General features: G+C 42.6%; 1 long non-coding RNA gene across 1 annotated transcript; it reads left to right on the forward strand.

Annotated features, from left to right (window-relative positions):
• The first annotated feature begins 347 nt into the window (after positions 1-347).
• On the forward strand, positions 348-5,323 carry LOC308660906. The gene is made up of 3 exons (XR_014024837.1): positions 348-1,059; positions 3,567-3,648; positions 4,844-5,323. It is a non-coding gene; the product is annotated as an uncharacterized lncRNA (long non-coding RNA).
• Positions 5,324-9,092: the final 3,769 nt, after the last annotated feature.

The following is a 9,092-nucleotide window of genomic DNA, read 5'->3' on the forward strand; positions in this document are numbered from 1 at the left end:
CAGAGAATAACATGGCTTTTACAATTCTGATCTTTGCAAGTATATAGACACATCACAGCATTTGAATAGCTTTCCGAGGCCTTCACTAAGTTTACCAAGTACTAGTCTGTGGTATATTTTTTGATTGCTTGATCTTTTACTGTTGATGATCACTCCTAAAAGACACAATCCATCCATCATTTTGATATCTCCACTGTCAGTGCTAAGTCTTGAATTGTTGTACCTCTAGTCTATGATATCTTCCTCGTATTTAACTTTAGTCCCATTTTTCCCCTGGGATTCTTTACTTTTATTACTAGAACTCGCGGATTCTTTGGATTTTTGGCTTTTAGGGCACTGTCATCAGTAACAAAAAGTATAACAAAAAGTATAACAAAAAGTATCTTGGTGGAGCAGTGGGCTAATGCCTCCTTAAGTAACACCAGCTGCCTGCAATTAGTGCAGGTTCGCATCCCACCAGGCTCAAGGTTGACTCAGCCTTCCATCCTTCCGAGGTAGGTAAAATGAGGACCCAGATTGTTGGGGGCAATTAAGCTGACTTTGTAATAATGCCGCTTGGGGTGTGTGTGAAAGCCCTAATAAGCAGGCATATACATAGAATGAAGGCTATTGCTAAGCTTGTAAGCCGCCCTGAGTCTTCGGAGCAGGGTGGGATATAAATGGAATAAAAATAAAAATAAAATAAAATAAAATAAAATAAACCCCAATCCTTCTAGGACGAGAAAACGAAGATTATTGCACTCGTGGGGTTGCCAACCCATATGGAAGAGACTCGAGCAAACATACTCCGGTCACTAGAGGGCGCTATGATCTTCTGCTTCGAAATAGGAAGTCCAAAGCCAGGGGACCTTCTAGGCAGTGGAGGAAAAAAAATTACTCTGGTGCGTGGAGAGTTGTCCAGAGAGGAAGTGAGAAGCCGGGTGTCGGGAATTTGGTAATGTTACATGCGGGACGAGAGGGATCGTTTTCTCCGGTCAGAGGGCGAGCTGGGTCTCAACTCTTTTGGGGATAGGAAGGAGAGGAAAAAGCAGAAGCTGAACCCCCAAGGATCCTCCCCGCGTAAGTGGAAGGAACACGAAAGGTCGTGAGAACCGGGGATCTCCTTTTCCTCCCCCGCCTGGTGGGATTTTTATTTTTTATTTTTTATTTAGTCAGGTTGCGTTTGCACCACTTTCCGCGTTTAGTTTTAAATAGCTAGGATTGTGCGTGGTTGTATGCTACACGCCTTGGGTGTAAACGCAGCTCATAGATTGACCGCGCCGCTTTGTACAAGGGGAGCCCCGAGCTAAATAGGTTTTTTTTCCCGTGCCGTGTAAAGAGAGGGAGCAAGTTGGGTGAGAAATTCGAAGAAGTTAGGACGACGGCATCTCTTGTTAAGACTGACCGGAGGGGAAACGAGAGGAAGGGACTATTTTGGGCATTGGGTGGGACTCGCGTGCGGGAATTATTGGCGATTTTTGCCTTGCGAGGCTCGCTGGTACCCCAGCCCGAGGCTCCTTATACAAAACCTGGACACACGCTGCGTTCAGGGAGCCTCGTTCCCACGGAAGTGGGGCCTGTGGTTGTTGCCTTAGGCCGGGTGAGTGTATGCTTCCTTTTCTCTTTTCTTGGAATTGGGTATGTGTAGTTTAATGAAGAGAAGGACGAGGGGGTGACATGATAGCAGTGTTCCAATATCTCAGGGGCTACCACAAACAAGAGGGAGGCAAGCTATTCTCCAAAGCGCCAGAAGGCAGGACAAGAAGCAACGGATGGAAACTAGTCAAGGAGAGAAGCAACCTAGAACTAAGGAGAAACTTCCTGACAGTTAGAACAATTAACCAGTGGAACAACCTGCCTCCAGAGGTGGTGAATGCTCCAACACTGGAGGTTTTTAAGAAGAGACTGGACAGCCATTTGCCTGAAATGGTATAGGGTTTCCTGCCTGAGCAGGGGGTTGGACTAGATGACCTCCAAGGTCCCTTCCAACTTCTTCTTCTTCTTCTTCTTCTTCTTCTTCTTCTTATTATTATTATTATTATTATTATTATTATTATTATTATTATTATTATTATTATTATTATTATTATTATTATTTTCGTCTTTGAGTCAGTACTGAGCACCTTGGGACAAAATCCCTGTAGTTTTCCTGGTCAGAATTTTGGAAGTGAGTTGTCCTTGTCTCTTTCTTCTCCCTAAGGTTGAGACCAAAGGACTGGCCCAAGGTCACTCAAGCTGGCTTCATGCCTAAGGCAGGACTAGAAGTCACGGACTCCTGTGTTCTAGCTCAGGCGGTCTCCAAACTTATGACTCCAGACTTATGGATTCCAACTCTCAGAATTGGTTGGTGAATTCTGGGAGTGGAAGTTAACAGGTCTTAAAGTTGCCAAGCTTGGAGACCCCTATTCTAGCCTGTTATCTTAATCTCTACACAAGACAGGCTTTCTACACATGGTTAGGCTGTTTTTGTTTTGTTTTTTTTAGTAAGTAAGGCCAGTTTGTTATTCAATTTCTGTAGCTGCCCATTTCAATGACCCTCGAACAGCTTACAATTTCAAAACTATAAACACAACTGAAGCAATAAACATTTAAAGCAACAATATCCAAAATAAATATACACAGCAGCTGAGATAGTTAAGCATATAGTTAACATTAAAGCCAAGAAACAGGGCCTTTAGCACATTCATCACCCGAGGCTATGGAACAGGGGTGTCAAACGGCAGGGCCCGCTGGCCGGATGCATCATAGCGAAACTGCGCCCACCCCATTTCTGGCAATGGCAAAAAAGTTGCGATACGACACGTATGATGTTGCGAGTTTGACACCCCTGCTCTGGAGGAAAGCTAGGTTTTTAAAGCCTTATGAAAAGCCAACAGGGCTGGGGCCATTCTAGCAATAGCAATAAGACACATATACTGCTTCATAGTGCTTTACAGCCCTCTCTAAGTGGTTTTATAAAGTCAGCATATTGCCCCCAACAATTTGGGTCCTCATTTTACTGACCTTGGAAGGCTGAGTCAACCTTGAGCTGGTCAGGATCAAACCTTTGGCAGTCAGCAGAGTTAGCCTGGAATACTGCCTTCTAACAACTGCACCACGGCTTCTAGTCTTTGAGATTATATAAAATGTCTCCAAGATGATATAAGATTATATTATGCTGGTGCCACTGTCAAGGCTATTTACCATTTTAATGACTTCAGAATTTTGTTATTTTTAGCACATAATTGGGGTGGGGGGGGCTTCTAGCTCCTAGGGATCAATCTCTATATATTGTGTTAAAGTTGGAAGTTAAAAATCTCCCAGGTGGCATTGTTTGACATTTTCTGATTCTAGGATTCCAAGTTACAACTTAACTTAGTTTTCTTTTGGGAAGATGAGAAACAGGATGATAGAGGCAGTGATGAGAAATACATGTGAGAAGGGACTATGACATTCATAGGCTGTCTTATGTATGCTGAGCTTCCATATTAAAGTGTCACAAGTTACAGAGCTGATTCCAATTTGCATGGATTTGGCAATGACTAATCCTCTTTAAAATGCCACCCTAATCACACACACCTTGTTAATGACTTATGTTATATTTACAGCAGTGAGTTATTTAAGACGGGGATAACAAAATCTGAAGTCTAACACATCTGGACTGCTCGATTCCTAGATCTGGTCAGCAAGGTATGTCAGGATCTGGAACCCTACTTCTTGCCTTGGCTAAATTAAATTTAGTGTTTTAGATTAATCTGAAGAGAATGATAATGTTAATAGAATAACAGAGTTGGGACATTGGAGGTCTTAATAATAAAGTTGGAAGGGACCTTGGAGGTCATCTAGTCCAACCCCCTGCTCAGGCAGGAAACCCTATACCATTTCAGGCAAATGGCTGTCCAGTCTCTTCTTAAAAACTTCCAGTGTTGGAGCATTCACAGCTTCTGGAGGCAGGTTGTTCCACTGATTAATTGTTCTGACTGTCAGGAAGTTTCTCCTTAGTTGTAGGTTCTTCTAGTTAGTTCTAGTTCTTCTAGAACTAGTTCTAGTTCTTAGTTCTAGTTCTTCTAATCCAACACCCTCCTCAAGCAGGAGACCCTATACTATTTCAGACAGATGGTTCTCCAGTCTCTTCTTAAAAGCCTCCAGTGATGGGGCACCCACAACTTCTGAAGGCCAGCAGTTCCACTGGCTAATTGTTCTCACTGGTAGGAAGTTTCTCCTTAATTCCAGGTTGCTTCTCTCCTGGATTAGTTCCAATCCATTGTTTCTTGTCTTGCCTTCTGGTGCTTTGGAAAATAGGTTGGCCCCCCTTTTCTTTGTGGCAGCTCCTCAAATATTGGAACATTGCTAGTATGTCACCCCTATTCTTTTTTTCACTAGGCTAGTGAAAAGTAGCAAGTGTGTAAATAAAAGAAAAATAGTCCACCTTTTTTCACGGACCAAATTTCAATTGCGTGAAGAAGTTACAGTTTGCCAAAACACTTACGTGATGACTATCATTACTGAGTGAGACTGGAGTCAATGAATATAAATTAGGGCTATGCAGGGTTTTGGATTTGAAGGCAGACTGGTTTTTTTGGCACATAGGTATGTTTTATATCCTCTTTCAGCAACTCGTTATATTAAATGAATGTTCTTCCAAGTTTGTGCTACTGTTGGTGAAGGAGCTATGCTGCTCCCTCAGAAAGATGCCGCTACCTTAAGGAGATACCAACAGAGGCTGTCCTAGCATCTCCATAATCTTTTATTTTTGAATCCAAATTGCATACTCCTATGGTAAATCACTACACTATATAAGGTAAAGATGCTGTGATTTGTATGTTAATAATAATCATCATCCACACTGAGTTGGAAGCAATATTTTTTTTCTAATTTATCCCAGCCTAGCGTGACCCACTGGATTTGAGGGAGAGAAATCCCTCTGACCGTTGGACAAAAAAAGATAATTTATCCAACAGAGGCACTTTAAAACCTGAGCAGATGCCGTTACATGATGAGGTGTCGGCTGGACTGGTAGATGCAAAACCCGCCTCCAACAGTACCAGCAAGAGGAAGAGGAAGAGTTCTCTTTCTGGGACGAATAGTTGTGAGAACAGCCTCAGAATTTCAGGGGAGCCAGTTGAGACGGTCGGCTGCGCAGAAAGGCAACACAGCCAATCTCCCGAAAGGATGCAAGATGAAGACCAAATAGCTTGCGAGCCTTTAGGAACCACCACTCTCTCTAGACTTCTTCCTGGGCCAATCTCGAGTCCTAAGAAGCGAAAGCTGATTTTGCATATCGATTTGAACAACACCATCCTGGTGTCTGATTCAATTACCAAACAGGACCCCGGTGCTGCTTTAAACTATTACCTGAGTACGGTGACCTGGGGAAAATTTAGCCACACAGGTAAGGTCATTTGGTATGTTGGGGAATTTACAGTCTTCAATTTTGGGCCTGGCATAGATTTAAAAAAAAAATCAGTTGCGGCAATTATGAACTAACAGTTTCGTGCCCAAAAATGCCATTAGGCAAGAAAAAACATGTGCAAATAGTCCTCATGACCGCAATTGGGATCAGAATTTCTGTTACTAAGAAATACAGTCATTAAGTGGGTTGCACCCAATTTTATGACCTTGCTGTGGGTTGTTAAGCAAATTCCCATGGTCATTAAGCGAATCATGCAGTTGTTAAGTGAATCTAGCTTTCCCCATTGACTTTGCTTGTTGGCAGTCCCTTAGGAATGTTGCAAATGGTGATTTTATTTATTTATTTATTTGATAGGCTGCCCATCTTACCTCAAGGTGACTCTGATGCTGTGACTGTCATAAATACGTGCATTTTGATGTATTTTTACATTTTGATCACATGACCATGGGATGCTGTGGTGGTCATAAATGTGAGGAGTAGTTGTAAACATGAGGGCCAATCATAAATCACTTTTTACAGTGATTGAAATCATTGTAACTTCAAACGTCATTAAAACAATAGGTTGATGACTACCTGTATATATCTACTATTCTTTTTCCTCTGGAAAGTAACTTGTAGGTATGGAGGTGAAAATGGATACATTTCACCAAACATTATGGGGTCAAATTGTCTGTGGGGAAATATAGAAGACATTTTTTAAAATATTCTCCAAAAGTATGCTGGAATTTTGCTCCTTGTCAGTGAGAATTTCTTGCGTGCTGTTTTGTTCAGGTTTTTCAGATTCTGCTCATAGGTATCTTGACGACTATAAGCAATACATTTGGAATTCTTTCTCCAAAATCTCTGCTTGTAATAGCCCCATCAGATTATAGTCTTTTTCCTATAATTGCATACTGTATAAAATTAATACATACACCACGTCAGCCTTACTGGAAATATTCTGAGCTTGAAAAAAGGCCATTTAAAGGTTGAAAAAAGGTTGAAGTCAGAATAACCCACTTCGCCTATTTATTACAAGCTTGTTTTGAGTTCAGCATGTTTTTGTACAGTTTTATGCCAAATGCATTTTGAACTGCTTCAAAAGGGGCGATCATTTCTTTTCTCCTGAAAGAAAGAGTTTCATTGCTTTTTAGGAGAGACCTTAAAAGCTGTAAGGCATAACAAAAAACTAGATGATTTTCATAAACAATAGTCTGGGGTCCTTGGTGCTCTCTGATCTTGATGATGTTACCTAGTTTGGTAATGAAACTTCTGCAAGAAAACTACCAAGCTCTGAGAGCAACAAGGACCCCACAGTTAAACCCTGAGCTACAAATATTCTCTTCTGTTGAAACAATACTATGTTTTGCAGCATGCTGAGATTTTTTTTGAACCTGGCATTGAAAAGTTTTTTCCCTTCAAGCTCAAGCCATTTTTATCCTTGACATCTTTAATTTTTGTGTTTTATGTTTAATTGATTTGATTATAATTTGATTGTTGTGAGCCACCTAGAGTCGGGCAGCATATTGGTGGCGGTGTTATTACAGTCCTAGACTTTTACCCACACCTACTTGGAAGTAAGCTTCTGAACTCAGTGAAGTTTTATGGCTGAGTAGCTCTGCAGAAAATTGCTCTGTGAAGGATTGCATATGTCTCCTTCCCAGCTTCATTGTTACATTGCCCAAGAGCGGTAATGTATGTGACACAGGTAGACCCAGTGGCGTAGCGTGGGGGGTGCAGGGGGGGCCGGCCGCACCGGGCGCAACATCTGGGGGGGCGCGCTCGCACTCGCAGCTCTCTGCCCCTGCCTGGCTCACTTACTCTCTCTCACTGCAGTGCTGGCTGTGCGAATCCGATCCGAGCCGCCGGGTCGCCGCCCACTGTGGAGGGGGGGGGGTGCAAATTACTTGCCTTGCCCCGGGTGCTGACAACCCACGCTACGCCACTGGGTAGACCTCAACTTATAATCACAGTTGAGCCCAACTTTTCCGTTGCTAAGCAAGACAGTTATTAAGTGAGTTTTGCCCCATTTTATGACCTTTCTTGCCATAGTTGTTAAGCGAATCGCTGCAGTTGTTACATTAGTAACACAGTTGTTAAGTGAGTCTCACATCCCCATAGGGTTTGCTTGTCAGAAGGTCACAAAAGGTGATCACAGCACCCTGGAACACTGCAACCGTCATAAATACATGCCAGTTGACAAGTGTCCAAGTTTTGATCATGTGACCATGAGGAAGCTGCAATGGTTGTAAGTGTGAAAAACGGTCATAAGTCACTTTTTTCGGAACTTCAAATGGTCACTAAAGGGATGGTTGTCAGAAGGGGGACTACCTGTACTTGCAACAGTGAGCCTGCAGTACCCATTTTGGGTCTGATTGTAATTTGGAAACCTGGCATTTCAAGCCTCTGGTGTTTACAGTCCCAAAACTTGCCTGAACTGCCATTTTGCTTATGAAAAGTTCTGGAAAACATGAACGCTTTTTTCTCTCTTTTAGGATTGTTTGGCTTATCTCAAGAAAGCTGATAGCCAGCTATGAACATTATGTTAATTGCAGTTTTAAGAAGGTTATCTCTTCCCTCTAGCATGGGTAGGCAACCTCGGCTCTTTTATGACTCATGGACTTCAACTCCCAGAATTCCTGAGTCAGCTATGCTGACAAAGGAATTCTGGGAGTTGAAGTCCATGAGTCATAAAAGAGCCGAGGTTGCCTACCCCTGCGAGTCTAGCCTGCCTGTGGTGGTGTGTGGTTTTTTGGGGGGGGAACGCTGGTGTTTGGGCCCTGCTTTGGTCATGAATAAAATAATGGGTAGTATTTATATAGCTTTTTATTTTTAGTGTTTTCAACTTTGGGGGCATATCTCAGCCCTATCTATAGTGCTACAGAAAATCTTCTAGAGATCAGTTGTTCTTCCATGCTTACCTCACCCGAATCAGGTTAAAGAAAACCTCTGTGGCTTAGGTTCAAGTAGTCCTTACAACCATTTGTTCAGCAACTCTTGGAAGGTTACGTCTCTTGCAGCATTCCCAGTCACCCGTTCTAAATTTGGGCACTTGGCAGCTCGCACTTGGTTTCAACATGCTATGCGCTCCCATAGGGTGGGCCTCCTTAGGGTGCCACCGGTCAGGGAGTGCCGGCGGGTGATCCCCAGAGGGAGGGCGTTCTCTGTGGGCACGCCTGCCCTATGGAATGACTTACCTGTGGAACTCCGGACTGCCCCCAACCTTCGTTCGTTTCGTCGGGACCTGAAAACTTGGCTCTTTGATCTATCTGGCCTGGACTGAGGGGTTTTAAGTTTTAAACTTTGTTTTAATTTGTTGGGCTAGTAATTTAATTTATTTTAATTCTATTTCTATTTTAACTTTTATATTGGGTTTTGTTTTTTTTAAACTTTGCCCTGTAAACCGCCCTGAGTCCTTTGGGAATAGGGCGGTATATAAAACTAACTAACTAAATAAATAAATAAATTCAAATTCCTGAGTTTTGGAGTAGATAGAAAGTCCAAGAGCAAAACCAAGAGGGACCTTGCGGAGAGAACTATGGTTTCATTTAACTGCTGCTAAGGAAATAAGCCATCATTCGTTATCTTGGGAAAGGCTCCCCAGCAACAGGAGCGGCTGCAACCAAGAGAGGTTGTGTTCCTCACAGCTGTAGTGTTCATCTTTCTTTTTTCATCTTAACATTATGTGGGCTCACTATTTAGTATGAAACATCCTGCCTGTGGCTGACAGATTGGTTGAAAA

Source organism: Vipera berus (genome assembly GCF_964194415.1).
Source record: "Vipera berus genome assembly, chromosome: 2".
In the NCBI taxonomy this organism is placed as follows: domain Eukaryota; kingdom Metazoa; phylum Chordata; class Lepidosauria; order Squamata; family Viperidae; genus Vipera; species Vipera berus.